The 20,744-nt window shown below is 39.8% G+C and overlaps 1 protein-coding gene and 1 long non-coding RNA gene across 2 annotated transcripts in view; both read right to left on the bottom strand.

The window, feature by feature from the left end:
• The window catches only part of LOC145537992 (uncharacterized), a 279,729-nt gene that overhangs the window by 242,424 nt on the left and 16,561 nt on the right, over positions 1 to 20,744 (bottom strand). The window lies entirely within an intron of this gene.
• LOC145537996 (uncharacterized) lies at positions 15,047 to 18,937 on the bottom strand. Its single transcript, XR_014076562.1, has 2 exons — positions 18,800 to 18,937; positions 15,047 to 17,391 (listed from the first exon to the last, which is right to left on the bottom strand). It is a non-coding gene; the product is annotated as an uncharacterized LOC145537996 (long non-coding RNA).

The raw sequence follows: 20,744 nt of genomic DNA, 5'->3' as shown, positions 1-20,744 counted from the left end.
TGGAAGCTTCTGGATTAGTGTCACACTTAGAACATGACACTGGGACTCCCACATTACTTCTCCAAAGACAGCTACACCCCAAAGAGAGAAGTGTCAGTTACTCACTGTTATCAAGTGTCCTTTGGGAGCTAAGGCACTATCAGGGGGAATGCTGTGAAACAGAGTATAAAAGAAGATGGATGGGATGAATCTTTTTCTCTTGAAGTTTGTGAACTTATAGCTGAGATAGGACAAAAACAAATATATATATAAATGTGACTTCATATGCTTGATTGCTGACACAAATGCATACTCTGATAAATAAAAGAGGCTGTTGTGCTTGTTGTGGTTTCAGCAAGAATTATACCTCTAGTAAATTACACTCAAACATCCAACTCGGTGGTTTATAATTACAAGATCAGGAAATGATCACAGTTAAAAATATTAATGCACAGAGGGAAGTCAATTTACATGCCCATCTTTATCCTTCATAGTTACATAACGGCATGTCACTCTGAATGACAGGCTCATCAGTCTGTTTTATTCTAGAGCTGAATTTACCCAGCACCCAAAAGAAAAGGCGTGTGAATAATGGGGTACATTTTCACTTGTCCCACCTGTGTTTTGAATTCTGTCATATGGACAGAACAGAGGGAAATAGAAGAAACTTGCCTCCTAGGGAAGCTACTCAAGACAAATTTGCCATCAGATTGAACCAAGAATAGAACTGGAAGAATTTCAGATACTTAGGAGTTACCTGAGTCACTTTATATATAACAAGATTGTTACATGTAAACACGTACTCTGAAAGTAGAGAAAATTTCAAAACCTAGATAATTATGGCATTGTTTCTAAATTAAGGATCATTCCATACTGGTAATTCATGAGATTCTGGAAAGCTTTACTTCTGCCCATAATAAAATCAGAGAATGAAAATAATTATCAAATTTAGCAGATTTTTTATTCTACATAATTTATACCTATTGAAACTCAGCAAGCTTCAGCAAATGACTAATCAGTTAATAACTTTTCTTTCTTCCCCTCGTGGTTAAACTATGATTGCTAATTTGTGTTTTTCACAGTCTCAATCACGACCAGGAAGAATAAGAATTTAACAATCTATTCAACTGCCAAAGAACCTACAGGTCAATATATTAATGGTATTGGGAAAACTTACTTCTTTCTTAAAAAAAAGGTTGACATACAGACTTCAAGGGCTAGAAGACCTAGGAATCCATTCTCTCACCTGGAACTGCCAACAAAGGAATCAAGGCAGCGGAATGGTTAAGAACATAGGAATCGGAGTCAGACATTGAGTTTTAAACCCAGCTACTGTGTGTTCTCTGAGTGGAACCACTGGCACATTATTTAAGCTCCCTCAAATGTAAAATAAGAATTCTAAAACCAACCCATAGAGATTAAATAAAATAATGTGTGTTAAGTTTTGGGCCCAGTACCAGACATACTATATTCTAAACAGGCTAAGAGGATTATCCAAGAAACCCTCAAACTCTCTATGTAGTTTACCATGACTGCCCCTTTCTCCAGGCTACCACAGCTCTCAAATTGTGCTCATTGCCTATTCCTTTGTTTATGCCTTCATTTACCTGACAATTGTTTATGGAACAATTATTTTGGCCAGATGTTGGGCCAAGTGCTAAATACATAGCTATAAACATGACAAATGGGTTCTCCACCCTTACGATTTTATAGCCTATTTAACGTTGAAGACCGAAGACCATACGGTATGATATTTGCCTTGCTGTGAGAAATTCAGGCTATAATTGCATCCCCTAGCACAGGTTAGGCTGAAACCTGAACTTGAGGGTCACAGAAAGCTTTCTGTGGTCAGTATATTTAAGTGGCAAATAAAAGGGGAAGTAGGAGTCACTAGGAGAAGGGAAGAATAGTACTTCAAGCGGAAAGATCATTATGAGCAAAAGCCCATGAATGAAAGACACTAGTGCAGTATTCACAGTGCTGAAAGTATAAGAAGGCTACAAGAGATAGTTGTGGAAAAAGAGGAGAGCCAAGTCATAAAGATACTTATTGCTTTTTTCTACCCAGTAACCACCAATCTGCCTCTCACTGTACCTAAATGATTTTTATAGTACCTGCCGTGTGTTCACCAGATCCCACTCCCTCTCTACAGTCAATTAGTCCTGAAGCAGGCACTTACCCAAGCTGCACCAATGACCACGTTCCCTAGGACCATACGTCTTCAAGGTGATGAGAGCAGTGTTATTCCTCCTTTGCTGGATGGAGCAGTAAGATATAAATTCAGGAGTTATCAGTTCATGGTTCATGCCATGGAGAAAGTGAGTCAATTCAAGAGAAAAGGATGAGACTCAGAGAATCAGGGATTGAAGACAGCAGTTGGATCTTGACTGTGTTTCAGTCCCTGTTTCCAGCTGCTACTTCCTAAGGCTTAATGGCACCTCTACCATCCACATGGCTTGCTTTTCCCTTGAGTACTCCAGTACTCTTTCAATAAATTTCTTTTTACTTAGCCTGGTATGAACTGGATTTTTAATAAGCAATTTTTTTAAAGAACTAAAGTATCAATTCAAATATTTTTAAGTTTACTTTTTTCACTCATTCTCTATTCAAAAGAAGTCTCATTTTGTGTTAAATTCACAAGATATTTGTGTTAGGATACTTCTTGTTCAGTAATAAAAATAACATAATAGACAAAAGAAGGAATTTTCCCATAAGCCTGATTTATAACAATAACAGGAGATCAGAACCAATCTCCATTCTACATCTGAGAAAATTTCCTAGGGTGAAGTACATTAGTTTGGTAGATCTGGCAATTAAAACTATTTCCTTAACTATCTGAGTCTTTGATGTTATGAATTGGTTATGAGAAAGAGTGAATATTGATTAAAAGGCTCTCTGACGAATTATTCAGTATTGATATCAGTCATTATAAATTATAAACTTGGAAAAATGAGTCTTGTTAGGAAAAAATTGGGTAATACATCTTGAGACCTTGAACCTGACACTTTTTCAGAATTCCAAATATTCAGAATAATGATCCATGAAACTGCCTTACTTTTCTTGCCTTTATTTTACAGATAAAGATCTATAAAAAATTAATTCTCCATAATGATCAAAATCGATTGCTTCATGTGAAAAAAAATGCTCAATGTTGCTAATTACTAGAGAAATGCAAATCAAAACTACAATGAGGTATCACCTCACAGCAGTCAGAATGGTCATCATCAAAAAGTCTACAAACAATAAACTCCGGAGAGGGTGTGGAAAAAAGGGAGCCCTCCCACACTTTTGGTGGCAATGTAAATTGGTGCAGCCACTGTGGAAAACAATATGGAGGTTTCTTAAAAAGCTAAAAAGAATTACCATATGATCCAGCAATCCCACTCCTGAGCATGTATCTGGAAAAAACACAATTCCAAAAGATACATGCATCCCAATGTTCATTGCAGCACTATTTACAATAGCCAAGACATAGAAGCAACCTAAATGTCCACTAACAAAGGAATGGATAAAGAAGATATAGTATACACAAACAGACAAACAGTGCAATATTGCTCAGTCATGAAAAAGAATGAAATAATACCATTTTCAGCAACATGGATGGACCTAGAAATTATCATACCAACTGAAGTAAGTCAGCAGAGAAAGACAAATACCATATAATATCACTTATATGTGGAATTTTTAAAAATGGTACAAATGAATTTATTTACAAAACAGAAACAGACTCACAGACTTATAAAACAAACTATGACTATCAAAGGGGAAAGGCTGGGAGAGGAATAAATGAGGAGATTGGGATTAACATATATACACTACTATATATAAAATAGATTATCAACAGGGACCTATTGTATAGCACAGGGAACTCTACTCAATACTCTGAAATACCTTATGGGGGAAAAAAACAAAAAAAAATAAATATATGCATAACTAAACCACTTTGCCATACACATGAAACTAACACAACATTGTAAATCAACTATGTGCGTGTGCATGCTTAGTTGCTCAGTCATGTCTGACTCTTTGCAACCCCATGGACTGAAGCCCACCAGGTTCCTCTATCCATGGGATTCTCCAGGCAAGAATACTGGACTGGGTAGCCTTTCCCTTCTCCAGGGGATCTTCCTGACCCAGGGATCGAACCCAGTTATCCTGCACTGTGGATTCTTTACCATCTGAGCCACGAGGGAAGCCCCTTAGCAGCAGTGATGGTTCAGTGGTTAAGGCATTAGACTTGAAATCCAATGAAGTCTCCCCATGCAGGTCCGAACCCTGCTTGCTGGCGAAATGGTTGGCTTTGGGCTTCCCTGGTGTATGCGCTCGCAAAGAGTGGGACACGACTGAGCAATGAACATTTTCACTTTCAAATCAACTATATTCCCATATAAAATAACAAAAATTGATTGCATCAATCTCATCACAGTTTATTCGAAGCAGAGGAAAGATGATACTTCACAGATTTCCTATTCTGTGTCAGGCACATGGAGCAGGACTTTCACACGTGTTATTTCACTGAATCCTCACAGCTTATTTATACAGGAGGAAACCAAAGTTCAAAGATGTTGCTCTGTCTGCTAAAGGTTATGCAAGCATTTAAAACAGAGAAGATAAGTCTTTTAGATTCCAAAGCACACGCTTGGAATAATAAAGTCCTAATCATTCAGCAGCTTCAATTACTAATCATTATTCAAAACAAATGGATCAAAAAATAAATGGGTCAGTGGCAGGCCTTGAAAATATTTAAAAAGAAAGATGGTATAATATTCTTCAGTAGAATGGGAAAACTAAAAAATGTGTAATTGGGGAATGGTTTACTAAGAACTGTAACTAATAAATAAGAACAGGTAAGAGCCAAAGTGAAATGAATATTTTGATTCGCTAATGATGATTCTTTTCAAATTGAGGTGTGGGGGTAGAGGGGAGAAAATGTTGGTAATAGCGTTTTTATTTTTCAATTTTCTGTTGCTCACTTTGTTTTAGGTTATTAAATAAGTTGTATTAAATCTGCTTTAGGGGCAAAGATTAACACTAGCAAACCACAAAAAGAAATGCATTCACTCAGCTTCTGCTTTACTTCCATCTACTCCATCTAAAAGCACTGTTGTCACACTAGGAAAGGTGAAACTAACACTGTTAAGAGGAAATTGAAACCACAGATCAGGTGGTTGTAAATGAGGACCTAGGTGTTCTAAATGCATTTCAAGCAGACAAAGAACAGTGCAGGGATCACAGAGAACTGCTGTTGATAACCTCTGAGGAATCAGAGAAGAAAAAGTATAATTATAATCCCCTTTCTCACAAAATAAAGAAGTGGATTCTATGAGCTCCAGTGTTTGTGTTAAGTTGCTCAGTCATGTCTGACTCTTTTGAGACCACATGGACTGCAGCCTGCCAGGCTGCTCTGTCCACAGAATTTTGCAGGCAAGAATACTGGAGTGGGTTAACATTTCCTTCTCCAGGGGATCTTCCCGACCCAGGGATTGAACCTGGGTCTCCTGCATTGCAGGTTGATTCTTTACTGTCTGAGCCACAAGGTTAAATACCCAAAAAGAAATAGAAGGCTTACTGCAGTCTATCAGCGCTGCCATGGGTGTGTGGCCAGCCAGGAGGTGACAGATGAAATCAAACCCGTTCCTTCCCTAACTTCACGTTTGTGCTTCGGGGGGTAGAGAGGAAGGGAAGTGGATGTTCACTCCAGGTCTGCACAGAAAGCAAGGATTTGGAGCAAAGATCCATAAAACCGTCGCTGTTGAGCAGTTGAAACCCTCTGGGCATTGAATGATTATAAGCATTCAGCCCCAAGTCCCCATCTATAAGTACACAGTAGATGAAGCACTTGAAAAGTTCATTTTTATACACACATACACATTTATATATGTATATATGTACATATATACAAATACATGGCAGCTTTTGCTAAAACTACTTTAAATATTGAGAATAAAGGTCTGACACTCGCAGTGTACAAGTCTCCCAGCACTCTACATGGGAATATACTTGAAAGTACATCCCAGGGTCATTTGATGTAAAATATTCCTGAAAGGGAAAGTTCAGTAAGAACAAATTGTGTATGAACAAAATTACCAGAAAGATATTGCTATCAGGCTACATGGCTTTTGGGTTCACTTTTCCAAAAAAAGGTCCCAAGTTCCATGTGTCACTTGTGGTGCTGGGTACGAGACACTTATGATGTGTGGAGAGTAATTCTATCATGTTTCTGCTTAACACTGAAGAACTGTCAACCCCATTTAAAGAGAACATTGGCACATGGAGTCTGACTCATGCTAAGAGAGTTGAAAATTATAACCTTTCAGTAGTATATTTGTCTTCCTTTCCCGATTTATTTGTAGCATTTTCAGACTGCAAGGCATTTTTATAGTGTACATATATTACTGCAGTTATATAAAAGTCACATTTCATTCTAAAGCAAAGATGGATGACAGACAGGCTGTCATTCTCCATTCCCCCAGAGAAAACAGACTGTAGCATGAGCTTACTGATGTAATTTGAGATCGCAACTGCAATGAAATAAAGAACAGTTTAGTGGGCATCAAGATACTAAACTGGGAATCAACTGTATTTCTAAAATTCACGACATAACTTCAAACATGTTAACTTTTTATTATTCATCTTCCTTTTTGATAAAATGAGAATGATATTCCACGTCTTCTCTCTCTCCTGGGGATGTTCTGATGCTGGAGGAGATGAGGCCGGAGACCAGAGAATCAGCAGGGATACTCAAGGTCTCTGCCTATTTCCTTCCTTTAACTTGTTCATAATAATAAATTATCTCCAGTGCACTTATGCCTCTTACTCCATGCCTGCATTACAGTATTTTCTCAATGATCTTATGTGTGGCATTATGTCTTTTTTTAAATTTTACTGAAGTATATTTCATTTACTTTTGTCTTTTTTTGTTGTTGTTTTCTAATTTAGTGCAGCTTTTATAATGATTTTTATTGGTGAGTTTTTTTTTTTTAATTTAGGGGGAAAAAATAATTCTAAGCCACAGGTATTTACAAACTGGAATTGTAGAGAAAGATAAACCCTGAGGTTGATTAATCCACTGAATTCTCTGATACTAGTGGGTAATACTATGCTCAAATTATTCCAAACTGGCAGGAATAAGTTTGTCAACAATGTGGTTGGTGCCCCATACCCAGTGGATCCTCCTTGCTAACCATTTCCTTGCCTGTCTGCTCAGACTGCCACCACCAATACCTCAGCTCTTTGCCTGAGGGCTTTCTCTGACCACAGGAACCTGCTCTGTTCCTACTGGGCCAACCAGGAATACCAGGGAATTGATGCTCCCCCAGGACAGCCTTCAACCCATGACTGACAGGAGCTGATGAACAGATACTCCAACTCTGACCTCATTTTTAGACCAATCAGCTCTCAGATCCAGAGCCAACCAATTGCAGCCACTAAAGGCATTTGACCTGCAAAACCAGATCAAGTACACAAGACGAGTTCCCCTGATCCTATTCCAAAAGGACCTATAGCCATTTACCCACATAACTGTACACTGAGGAGAAGACAGTGACCAGATCATTCAGACTGGTACAGGGTCTGAACGAATCATCAAATGACCCCCTAGTAGGGTGGAGGCAGCGAAGAGGAAACTAGGTGACAAATGGAGAACTGGCTCGAGTCTGTCTCTCAGTGGACTGTTGTCTCCATTCCCAAAGGTGTAATTAAGATGATATCCTTATCCTAGATAAAACTCCCACATTAGTTTAGGTCTGTGAGTAAGAATGTGGATGGACCAACCGTGACAGCAAGGCTTCTACCAGAAAAAACAGTAAGGGTTCCACCAAACTCTCTTTTCATGAGCAGGTCAAGAAAAGAGTGTCTGCATCGCCAGAGCTGTCTCTGATAATTATAAGTAGCTGGGGTTGTTGCTACATAATGGTGCATGAAAGAATAGGTCTGGAACCCAGAGAATTCATCAGAGTCCCTCTTGATGTGTCCATGCTGTCCAGGAACTGTAAACAAGCTGTTTTAACTACTGAATCACTAAGACTCTAACCAGGGGCCCAGACTCTAGGAAATGAAGGTGTGGGTTCCCCAACTCTGTAAGCAACCTCCATGTTTTCAAGTGCTGGTTAAGGGAGATCTAGAGTCCACGATGAAGGAAGGAGATGATAAATAGCAGTTATGTCCTTGAAACCAAGGGCAACAGCAGGGACCATAGCTTGTCCACTGACTCCTAGCGACCAGCCTCAAACTTGAAGAAACGGTATGAGATAAACTTAAAATGGGACACAAGGGGATGTCTGAGAGGCAAAGAACTGACTGTAGCGGAAACCATCAAGGCCTTGCTGTACTCCCCCTTGACACCATTTCTTTTTTTTTTTTTTAATTTATTTGTTATAATTGGAGGCTAATTACTTTACAATATTGTGGTGGGTTTTGCCATACATTGACATGAAACAGCCATTTCTTTCACTCAACTGTCAGCACCCTGCCTGAGGGCTTTTTCTACTCTGCAGAGATGTGGGACATGACAGGGAATTAACCAATCCACCATGGAGCACCCATCCTCCAATACCAAGCGGAACTGGCAGACAAATACCCATATCCCTCCATCCTCCAGTGAGATAACTTTGAGTTCCAGCTTCTCCACTAGCTCATAGACTTCTCCGAGGAATTAAACTCCTACTGCCTCGGGTGGTATCCTGTTGATAACATATCCTTTTTGGGCTACCCTTCCTTCTTTTTTCATTTACCTAATCCTCCAGATGATGCTGTGAAAGTGCTGAACTCAATATGCCAGCAAATTCGGAAAACTCAGCAGTGGCCACAGGTCAGTTTTCATCCCAAACCTAAAGAAAGGCAATGCCAAAGAATGCTCAAACTACTGCACAATTGCACTCATCTCACATGCTAGTAAAGTAATGCTCAAAATTCTTCAAGCCAAGCTTCAGCAATATGTGAATCGTGAACTTCCAGATGTTCAAGCTGGCATTAGAAAAGGCAGAGGAACCACAGATCAAATTGCCAACATCCAATGGATCATCGAAAAAGCAACAGAGTTCCAGAAGAACATCTATTTCTGCTTCATTAACTATGCCAAAGCCTTTGACTGTGTGGATCACAATAAACGGTGGAAAATTCTGAAAGAGATGGGAATACCAGATCACCTGACCAGCCTCTTGAGAAACCTGTATGCAGGTCAGGAAGCAACAGTTAGAACTGGACATGGAACAAAAGGCTGGTTCCAAATAGGAAAAGGAGTATGTCAAGGCTGTATATTGTCACCCTGCTTATTTAACTTATATGCAGAGTACATCATAAGAAACACTGGGCTGGAAGAAGCACAAGCTGGAATTGAGATTGCCGGGAGAAATATCAATAACCTCAGATACACAGATGACACCACCCTTATGGCAGAAAGTGAAGAAGAACTAAAGAGCCTCTTGATGAAAGTGAAAGAAGAGAGTGAAAAAGTTGGCTTAAAGCTCAACGTTCAGAAAACTAAGATCATGGCATCTGGTCCCATCACTTCATGGGAAATAGATGGGGAAATAGTCGAAACAGTGTCAGACCTTATTTTTTTGGGCTCCAAAATCACTGCAGATGGTCATGGCAGCCATGAAATTAAAAGATGCTTACTCCTTGGAAGGAAGGTTATGACCAACCTAGATAGCATATTAAAAAGCAGAGACATTACTTTGCCAACAAAGGTCCATCTAGTCAAGGCTATGGTTTTTCCAGTGGTCATGTATGGATGTGAGAGTTGGACTGTGAAGAAAGCTGAGTGCCGAAGAATTGATGCTTTTGAACTGTGGTGTTGGAGAAGACTCTTGAGAGTCCCTTGGACTGCAAGGAGAGCCAACCAGTCCATCCTAAAGGAGATCAGTCCTGGGTGTTCATTGGAAGGACTGATGTTGAAGCTGAAACTCTAATACTTTGACCACCTCATGCGAAGAGGTGACTCACTGGAAAAGACCCTGATGCTGAGAAGGACTGGGGACAGGAGGAAAAGGGGACGACAGAGGATGAGATGGCTGGATGGCATCACCGACTCGATGGACATGAGTTTGGGTAAACTCCAGGAGTTGGTGATGGACAGGGAGGCCTGGCGTGCTGCAATTCATGGGATTACAAAGAGTCGGACACGACTGAGCAACTGAACTGAACTGAACTGAATCCTCCAAAGTGTTTTCTTTGGTCATATTCCAAATAAACTTCAATTCTTATCTCAGATTTGTTTCTGAGGGGTACACACTTATTAGGGATGTATATTCTGCTAAACAATGGCAAAGGAAGAGGTAGTTACTGGATAACATCTCTTCTGTAAATAAGCAAAGTAGATTCGCTCCTCTCTCATGCATAAATTCATTTGTTCATCTCCTCCTTAAGGGAGCAAATACAGGTGGAGCTTTCTCCTTTAGATCTCCACGTTCTCCTTGATAAAGGACTGGTAGCAGCTATGGAACTTTGAAATTTTTCACTTTAGGTGGAAATAATCTGAACATGAATGCATGAAGAAAGGAAAGGTTATGTCATAACAAGTAATTTATTCAGCACACCTGCATATCAGATCCTCTGTAACATGCCTTGCATACATTACTACTTCCTTTTCCTCTCACCACAACTTTATGAAGTAGTGAAGATTGTTATCCCCACTTTCCTGGGGAGAAAATGAAAGCATGGAGAAACCACACAGCTTGAAAGATTCAAGTTTGGGCCTGACTGCCCTTGGGCATGTAATTCTATGCATGCACTTCCCCCTATGCTACAGAGACTCCTTACAACAAAATAAAACAGGCTTTGTACATCTCCTAGGTTTGTAGCTTGGAGCACAGACCAACTAGTGCAATCCCCCAAACCAGGACTGCTAAAAAGCCTGAGAAAGAATATCAATTGTGAGAACAAGGAGGAAAATGTCTTAGTAAATGTAGTTTGTACTTTCCAGAATCCAGTCATTACCTGCACTGCTCAGCTGCTATAAAGCAAATAATCTAAATCCACCCAACATGCGTAAATTGCTGAAAGTACGGAAACACAGGTAACTCACAATAATGCCCTACTCAAAGTTTTCCTTTTAGCTGCAAATACACATAACTCAAGAAAAAAGACAGGGATAAAAATAAAGTGTGATACCAAAAACATATCCATAAGAGGAAAAATTGATTAAAAAATTGAAAAAAAACTTCATCAAAAGCAAAGAAAAAAAAACTTATGCTCTGTGAAATATCCTATGAAGAGGATGAAAAGATAAACTATAAGCTGGAAGAAAATATTTGCAAACCACATATTTGACAAAGGATTTGTATCTAGAATACATAAAGAACACTCAAAACTCGGTTTAAAAAAAACAGAAATAAACATTTAGAAAATGGGCAAAAGACGCGAACAGACATTTCACTGCAGAAGATAAACAGATGGCAAATAAGGACACGAAACAATGTTCAGTCCCATTAGCCACTAGGGAAATGCAAATTAAAACCCCAATGAGCTATCATTACACACCTACCAAAAGAGCTAAAGTGAAAAATAGTGATAACCCCAAATGCTGACAAGAATGTGGAGAATGTGGATCACTCATACATTGCTGGTGGGAATGTAAAATAGTGCAGCCTCTCTAGAGAAGAGGAGGGCAATTTTTTACATAAAGTATCATGCGCTTACCATGTGATCCAGCAGTTATTATTAGGCATTTATCTCAGAGTAATGAAAAGTTATATTCACACAAAAACATGTACACAAATATCCATAAAAACTTTACTCATAATATCACCAAACTGGAAGCAATCCAAATGCTTTTCAATCAGAAAATAAACAAGTGGTGGTATATCCATATGATGGAATAATACTCAGCAATAAAAAGGAATGACTACTGATACAGGTAAAAACCTGAAAGGATCTCAAGAGACTTATGATAAGTGAAAAAAAATCTCAAAAACTTATATACTGTAGGAGTCCATCTATATAGTATTCTCAAAATGATAAAATTATAGAGATAAAGAACAGATTAGTGGTAACCTGAGTTATGGAGTAGGGCAGGAAGCAGAGTGGCTGTGGTCGTAAAAGAGTAGCACAAGGGTGCCTTGTGATGGACCTGTTCTCTATCCTAGATGTGGTGACAGTCCCACCATTATACACATGTGATAAAATTGCATGGAACTGAATACACACACACACACACACACATACGAGTACATGTAAAACTGTTGAAATCTGAATAAGGTCAATAGTGCATACCAATGTTCATTTCCTGGTTATGATATTGTACTATGAATCATGCAAGTTGTTACCATGGGGAGAAGCCAAGTGATGGGTATATGGCCTCTCTGTGATATTTCCTACAAGTACATTAGTTCAGTTCAGTTCTGTTCAGTTGCTCAGCTGTGTCCGACTCTTTGCAACACCATTGACTGCAGCACACCAGGCTTCTCTGTCCATCACCAACTCCCAGAGCTTGCTCAAACTCATGTCCATCAAGTCAGTGATGCCAACCAACCATGTCATCCTCTGTCACCCCCTTCTCCGGCCTACAATCTTTCCCAGCATCAGGGTCTTCTCCAAGGAGTCAGTTCTTCGCATCAGGTGGCCAAAATATTGGAGCTTCAGCTTCAGCATCAGTCTTTTCAATGAATATTCAGGACTGATTTCCTTTACGATTGACTGGTTTGATCTCCTTGCAGTGCAAGGGAGTCTCAACAGTCTTCTCCAACACCACAATTCAAAAGCATCAATTCTTCGGCGCTCAGCTTTCTTTATAGCCTAACTCTCACATCCATACATGGCTACTGGAAAAATCATAGCTTTGACTAGATGGACCTTTGTCAGCAAAAGTAATGTCTCTGGTTATTAATAATCTGTCTTCAGTTCAGTTCAGTCGCTCAGTCGTGTCCGAATCTTTGCGACCCCAGGAATCGCAGCATGCCAGGCCTCCCTGTCTATCACCAACTCCCAGAATCTACCCAAACCCATGTCTATCGAGTCGGTGATGCCATCCAGCCATTTCATCCTCTGCCGTCCCCTTCTCCTCCTGCCCCCAGTCCTTCTCAGCGTCAGGGTCTTTTTCAATGAGTCAGCTCTTCGCATCAGGTGGCCAAAGTATTGGAGTTTCAGCTTCAACATCAGTCCTTCCAATGAACACCCAGGACTGATCTCCTTTAGGATGGACTGGTTGGCTCTCCTTGCAGTCCAAGGGACTCTCAAGAGTCTTCTCCAGCACCAAAGTTCAAAAGCATCAATTCTTCGGCACTCAGCTTTCTTCACAGTCCAACTTTCACATCCACACATGACCACTGGATAAACCATAGCCTTGACTAGACGGACCTTTGTTGGCAGAGTAATGTCTCTGCTTTTCAATAAGGTATCTAGGTTGGTCATAACCCTCCTTCCAAGGAGTAAGCATCTTTTAATTTCATGGCTGCAATCACCATCTGCAGTGATTTTGGAGCCCAAAAAAATAAGGTCTGACACTGTTTCTACTATTTCCCCATCTATTTCCCATGAAGTGATGGGACCAGATGCCATGATATTAGTTTTCTGAACGTTGAGCTTTAAGCCAACTTTTTCACTCTCCTCTTTCACTTTCATCAAGAGGCTCTTTAGTTCTTCTTCACTTTCTGCCATAAGGGTGGTGTCATCTGTGTATCTGAGGTTATTGATATTTCTCCCAGCAATCTTGATTCCAGCTTGTGTTTCTTCCAGCCCAGCGTTTCTCATGATGTATTCTGCATATAAGTTAAATAAGCAGGGTGACAATATACAGCCTTTACGTACTTCTTTTCCTATTCGGAACCAGTCTGTTGTTCCATGTCCAGTTCTAACTGTTGCTTCCTGACCTGCATACAGGTTTCTCAAGAGACAGGTCAGATGGTCTGGTATTCTCATCTCTTTCAGAATTTTCCACAGTTCATTGTGATCCACACAGTCAAAGGCTTTGGCATAGTCAATAAAGCAGAAATAGATGTTCTTCTGGAACTCTCTTGCTTTTTCGATGATCCATCGGATGTTGGCAATTTGATCTCTGGTTCCTCTGCCTTTTCTAAAACCAGCTTGAACATCTGGAAGTTCACGGTTCACGTATTGTTGAAGCCTGGCTTGGAGAATTTTGAGCATTACTTTACTAGCATGTGAGATGAGTGCAATTGTGCGGTAGTTTGAGTATTCTTTGGCACTGCCTTTCTTTAGGACTGGAATGAAAACTGACCTTTTCCAGCCCTGTGGCCACTGCTGAGTCTAGGCTGGTCATAACTTTCCTTCCAAATAGTAAGCTTCTTTTAATTTCATGGCTTCAGTCACCATCTGCAGTGATTTTGGAGCCCAAGAATATCAAGTCTGTCACTGTTTCCACTGTTTCCCCATCTATTCACCATGAAGTGATTGGACCAGATGTCATGATCTTAGTTTTTTGAATGCTGAGTTTTAAGCCAGCTTTTTCACTTTCCTCTTTCACTTTGATCAAGAGGCTCTTTAGTTCCTCTTCACTATCTGCCATAAGGGTGGTATCACCTGCGATCTGAGGTTATTGATATTTCTCCCTGCAATCATGATTCCAGCCTGTGCTTCAGCCAGCCCGGCATTGCGCATGATGAAGTTTGCATATAAGTTAAGTAAGCAGGGTGACAATATACAACTTGATGTACTCGTTTCCCAATTTGGAACTAGTCTATTGTTCCATGTCCAGTTCTGATTGTTGCTTCTTGACCTGCATACAGATTTCTCAGGAGGCAGGTAAGGTGGTCTGGTATTCCCATCTCTTGAAGAATTTTCCACAATTTGTTGTGATCTACACAGTCAAAGGCTCTGGCATAATCAATAAAGCAGAAGTAGATGTTGTTCTGGAATTCTCTTTTTTTTTCTGGAATTCTCTCTACGAGTACACATGTATCTACAATTACCTCAAAATAAAAAGTTAAAAAATTTTAATACAGTGGAACTGGATTACGTAATATAGCAAATTTTATGTTTACTCATATTGTTCAAAATGTAGTTTTACCTTCACAAAACAATGGATGGGAGGCTTATTTACATTTTGATGCCAAAGTGGATCATTTCTTTCTTTTACATAAATAAAGCAATGAGACTTGGCAGTGAATTAAAGCTTATTTGGATCTCCAACAAGAACTTTTAATTTTTTCACATCCACATGAAACTCTCAGTTCAAGAGTCCACAGAGAATAGTGCAAATGACCTTACATGACCTTAGGAGCCCTACATTCTATGTCTGGCTTCACCTCTTTCTAGACTAGGCTAGATTTCACCTCTAATAATAAGACAATACAAACATAATTTCCTTTAAAACATCAGTATTTAGAATGCCCTTCCTTACTGAATATCCTTAAAATTAAGTATCTTATTTAACTTTACAGCAGGCAAGAAAAAATTTTCTCATATTTCTCCTACTGAACTCATATGCCATGATCCAACCTTTCTTTTTAACAAATGGATGGAGGACCTCAATCATACTTATGAAGCTTTAGACATCTGTTTAAATAGCAAAATGTCCCGATGCCAGAGCCTCTCAGATCTCCTAGCAGATTTCATCCCTCACACACAACGCTGACATCCTAGGAGAGTAGACTTTTCCCAGGAACTCCCTCCCTCTTCAGTCAAAATAAAACTTGAATTCATTCCAAATGACTGTATCATCAGAGGAACACTTGCTTGCTTGATGCATTGCATTGATTTAACTCTACTTTCAACAAGAGCACAGCATGATTTATAAAGCAGAGGAAGCACATGCTGACATGGTCTCAGTGTTTTTCTTCATCTTTGGTTTTTATCTGGACAAAAAGGTTATGAGCTTTAAAAATGCCAAACTGTGACTTTATCTTGCAATTAATGTTGCTGTGTTCACATTCTGAGCCATGGCTGGCTGATACTAATTTCTTCTCTCTTGGAACACTGAGTCACAATGTTTGGAATCTTGGGGGACACCTTATAACATGGGGACCTTGATTCCCAGTACCTCTTGCTTATACTTTTAAAACAGGTAGGTTTTAAAGGAACTTTGGAAAAGGGTAAGGGTATCCCCAGTCAATACAGGCAATGAAGAGAGAATCTGGTAGAAATCCTTTTAGATTATTCTTCCAAGAGATGATTTTGATTAAAATAGTTTTTAGCTACTATTTTAGGGTTCAGTTCAGTTCAGTCGCTCAGTCATGTCCAACTCTTTGCTACCCCATGAATCGCAGCACTCCAGGCCTCCCTGTCCATCACCAACTCCCGGAGTTTATCCAAACCCATGTCCATTGAGTCGGTGATGCCATCCAACCATCTCATCCTCTGTTGTCCCCTTCTCCTCCCGCCCCCAATCCTTCCCAGCATTAGGGTCTTTTCCAATGAGTCAGCTCTTCGCATCAGGTGGCCAAAGTATTGGAGTTTCAGCTTCAGCATCAGTCCTTCCAATGAACACCCAGGACTGATCTCCTTTAGGATGGACTGGTTGGATCTCCTTGCAGTCCAAGGGACTCTCAAGAGTCTTCTCCAACACCACAGTTCAAAAGCATCAATTCTTCGGTGCTCAGCTTTCTTCACTGTCCAACTCTAAGAAAAGCTTAGAAACTTACAAGGCAAGAGATGATAGATATAACATGATCTTTAAAATAAATTCTAAAGTTCAAAACAGGACAAAGATTTGCATGATCATATAAACAGGCAACATTTAAAATGACTATCATAAAGGGAATCAAACCTGTAAGTCACCATACAGGGTCTCTAAAGATCTAGATTTCTTTTTCCTTTTTTCTTATTTCTTTTTTTTGATAATGCATTGGCCTGTAATGGGTCTAAAATTTTGAAGCAGATGGTACAAAAGCAAAAAAGAAAAGAACTTCAGATATCTTTGTCAAACAGTAAGTAGCAAATACTTACCATCATATTAAAAGGTTATTCATCCCTAAAAAGCAAATATGCAAATAAATAAATACACATGTTTCTATGCCACTGACCCCCTCCCAAGTAATAGTAAGTCAAGGCCTGTTTCAGATTATTCCTTCCTTGGCACCAGCTTCCTGAGGGCCTCAGTGCTAGGACTTCATGAAGTGAAAAGCAGACATGATGGTGTTAACTGGGGAGATTTGGGTGTATATATACACGTCCGATGATTCTTGCCTAATCTCCCTCATCACTACAGCCACCACTCCCCTTAACATTATGTCAAAATGAAAATTTCAAAACAAATAAAAGCAGAGGAAGAACTGGGTGAAGAAGTAAAAGAAAATCATTTTCTGGAGCCCCCAGGTTAGAACTGTGCAGAAATGTCCGTGGCTAAGCACCAATCAGGCATGCTGTAGGGTCCAGATTTCAAAATGCTTTCTGTAGCATGTTTCTCTTATGTTACTCCCCAGACTCTAGAGAAGTCTTCGGACTGTCCCAGCTACATCTTGCAGGTATTGTGAGAAAATAAACAGAAGGATCAGTTGTCCACAGTGGGCCGGAATTCTAAAAAGAAGATGGAGAGCATGGTGACAGCAGTGGGAGTTGGAAGAGATCCCAAGAGGAAAGGCAGGCTTTGGAAAGATCTGGAGTCTTGTGCTCCTGACAGCCACCTCACAAAGACATCCTCTTACAGAGCAGTCTTGAGGCTCTGGGTTTGTTTTCCCAGTCACTTGGGTGATAATGACATTCCCCATCTCCATGTCCATATCATATCTGAGCCCGTTCACCACATCAGGCATCACCCCATGCATTACAGCCACCAAACCCGACTTGTCCAAAAGAGCACGCAAGGCTGGATATAGATCAGGCCTTAAATGTGCCCATCAGGACCAGGCAAATCCTCTATCCAAATCCGGCTCATCATCTGTTTTTATCAATAAAGTTTAACTGCAAACCTGCCATGTTCATTTGTATTATCTATGAGTGATCTCATGCCACAAAACTGAATAGTTATAACAACCACATGACTCTCAAAGCCTAAACTATATACTATCTGATTCTTATCACAAGACCCCTGATAGAGGTAGTAAAAATAAGAAAATAGAAAGGAATGCATGCTTCACATTGAATTGTTTAAAGCTCCTTTCCTATCCATAACCCTATTTGAATCTCTCAATATACTCTCTGGTTTTCCTACAAGAACTCTGAATGAGAAAGACTACCTTTCAAAAAACAATATCCAAATAAGCACAGGGCTCTAGCACAATGTGTGATAATAACTGATTTACTATAATTTTCACACACTCTACTTGCTAGAAAGGGCAAATATCAATCATGTTGTTAATTCCTGACCTTCTCAGCTCTGGAGTGAAATTAACTGCGGACAATTAAATGAGCAATTTCCCTCGATCTGGGGATGTGACAATGAGAGCAAGGCAAGAAGACAGAGGGCACTGGGACCTTCTCTGCTGGAGGGCCTGTCAGCCCCAACCTTTGAGAAAAGACTCATGGGGCAGCTACTTCAGTGGGCAATCACCCATGGAAAGAGCTGCAGCTCTTGAAGATATCAAATATCTTTAATGCATTTTGAGCTTTTTCATATTTTTCATATTTTCTAAGATAAATATATATTACCTTTGCAATTAGAAAAAAACTATTTAAAAATAAATTACACATAAGCACATTGTTTTCATATGCACTATTTAGATTACATGTATTTCATCCATAAAGCTAATCTTCCAAAGCAAGAACCATTAAAAAGTCACTGTGCTGCCATACACAGTGTTCTGGGGCCACCAAAGTATTTAGTGTCCTAGAACACTTGTTCACCTATAACGTCTAACACAAGATCTCCCCAAACCTACTTGGTAGAGAATGTATTTTTTTTTTAAGTTTTTTTCAGTAGTTTCAAATTTACCAAAGGAAAAAAAAAAGATTGAGACAATAAAACAGAGAGTTCTCACACACCTACCTCAGACCCAGCTTCCTCTATAAATACTTAACATTAGGGTAGTTATGTTTGTTATAATTGATAAACAAATACTGAGACATTATTGGTGCTGTTGTTCAGTTGCTAAGTCATGTCCAACTCTTTGTGACCCGATGGACTGCAGCATTCCGGGCTTCCCTGTCCTTCACTATCTTCTGTGGAGCTTGTTCAAATTCATGTTCACTGAGTCAGTGATGCCACCCAACCATCTAATCTTCTGTTGCCCCCTTCTCCTCTTGCTCTCAATCCTTCCCAGCATCAGGGTCTTTTCCAATAAGTTGGCTCTTCACAGCAGATGGCCAAAGCATTGGACCTTCAACTTTACCATCATCCTTTGAATGAATGAATATTCAGGGTTGATTTCCTTTAGGATCTAATATTCAGCCTTCCTTAGGTTTTTATCTCATGCTCTTTTTCTATTCCAGGATCACATCCAAGATACCAAATTACATTGTAGCTCCTTAGGCTCCTCTAGGTTGTAACAATTTTTTAGAATTTCCTTAGTTTTGATGACCTGACCAGTTTTGAGGAGTAATGGTCAGGTTATGTTGTAGGATGTCCCACTACTGGAATTTGTACAATGTTTTTCTCATGATTCAACTAGGGTTATGGGGTTTGGGTGAGGAGGATCTCAGAAGTAAAGTAACATTTTCATTACATTGTATCAAGGGTACAAAGTATTAGCATGACATATAACTACTGATGTTGACTTGATCATCTGGATAAAGTAGTATTTGTTAGGTTTCTCCACTGTACAAATACTCTTTTCTTCCCCTTTTTGTTTCCATACTGTTCACTTTGTAAGGAAGTTACCATGCACAGTCTGCAGTTAAAGAGTGGGATGCTAGACTTCATCTCATTGAGGGGGAAGTATCTCCATAAATCAGGCTTCCCAGGTGGCTCGACAGTAAAGAACCCACATGCCAATACAGGAGATGTGGGTTTGATCCCTGGGTCAGGAAGAGCCTCTGGAGAAGGAAATGGCTATCCACTCCAGTATTCTTGCCTGGGAAATTCCATGGACAAAGGAGCCTGGAGGACTGCCGTCCATGGGGTCACAGAAAAGTCAGACACTACTTAGCCACTAAACAACATCAACAACAATCTTTATAGATTATCGGGAATCCTTCTGCAGAGGAGATTTGCCTCTTTGCCCTCATATTTTAATTTATTCATCCTTCACTCAGATCAGTATGAACTCATGGATATTTACTGTAAATAAATAAGAGAATGCACTTTTACAGAGCGATAAAATGCAGTCTTCCCAAGGAAAACAGGAGTGAGAATTCAGGTCCTGCCTCTGATGCTGAAACAATAGATGTTGCTTTTTGGAACAATCTGTTTCCATGACCAGCTTCATCCCTCTTGGGGATGGTTCTCTCACTATGAAAAATTGAAAAGATCCAAATTTAAATGCTGAGTCCAACCTTTCTCATTCCAGCCACACCTGACTTGTGCTTCTGCCTGCAGGAGTCATTTAAGAAATACTTGCAAAATGACCAGTCGATGGAAGAACGAGTCCCTATATCTCTTAAGAGCACCATCTGAGTATCAGAGAAGGCAGTAAAGAACATTTTCTGGCAGATACACTGTGGTTCGGACAGAGGCCCTGATTTTGCACAAAACTTGTTCTCGTCTATTTTCTCACCTATAACCATCAGATTGTAGACGTTCCCAGCAAATGGAGGAAGGGGCAAAATTCTTGCCCCTGCCATTGAATTTTGCTGTTGAACTAAGAATCTCTTATTTCTCATGTGAAAATTATATAAGCACATTTGGATTTTCAGTTCATTACCCAAAAGACAAGGATCTTTTGAACCAGAGGAGGGCATTCCCCCAAGAAACAAAGCACTAAGAGGGGGTTAGGACTGTGGGCAGGAGTGGCACCTGCTTCACTGTACCCCTCACACCCACAAAGAAGAGACGA

This window comes from Giraffa tippelskirchi, chromosome 2 (genome assembly GCF_054371585.1).
Source record: "Giraffa tippelskirchi isolate mGirTip1 chromosome 2, T2T-mGirTip1v1.2.pri, whole genome shotgun sequence".
In the NCBI taxonomy this organism is placed as follows: domain Eukaryota; kingdom Metazoa; phylum Chordata; class Mammalia; order Artiodactyla; family Giraffidae; genus Giraffa; species Giraffa tippelskirchi.
Note: the sequence above shows the minus strand (reverse complement) of the source record. Positions and strands in the feature narration are given on the sequence as shown.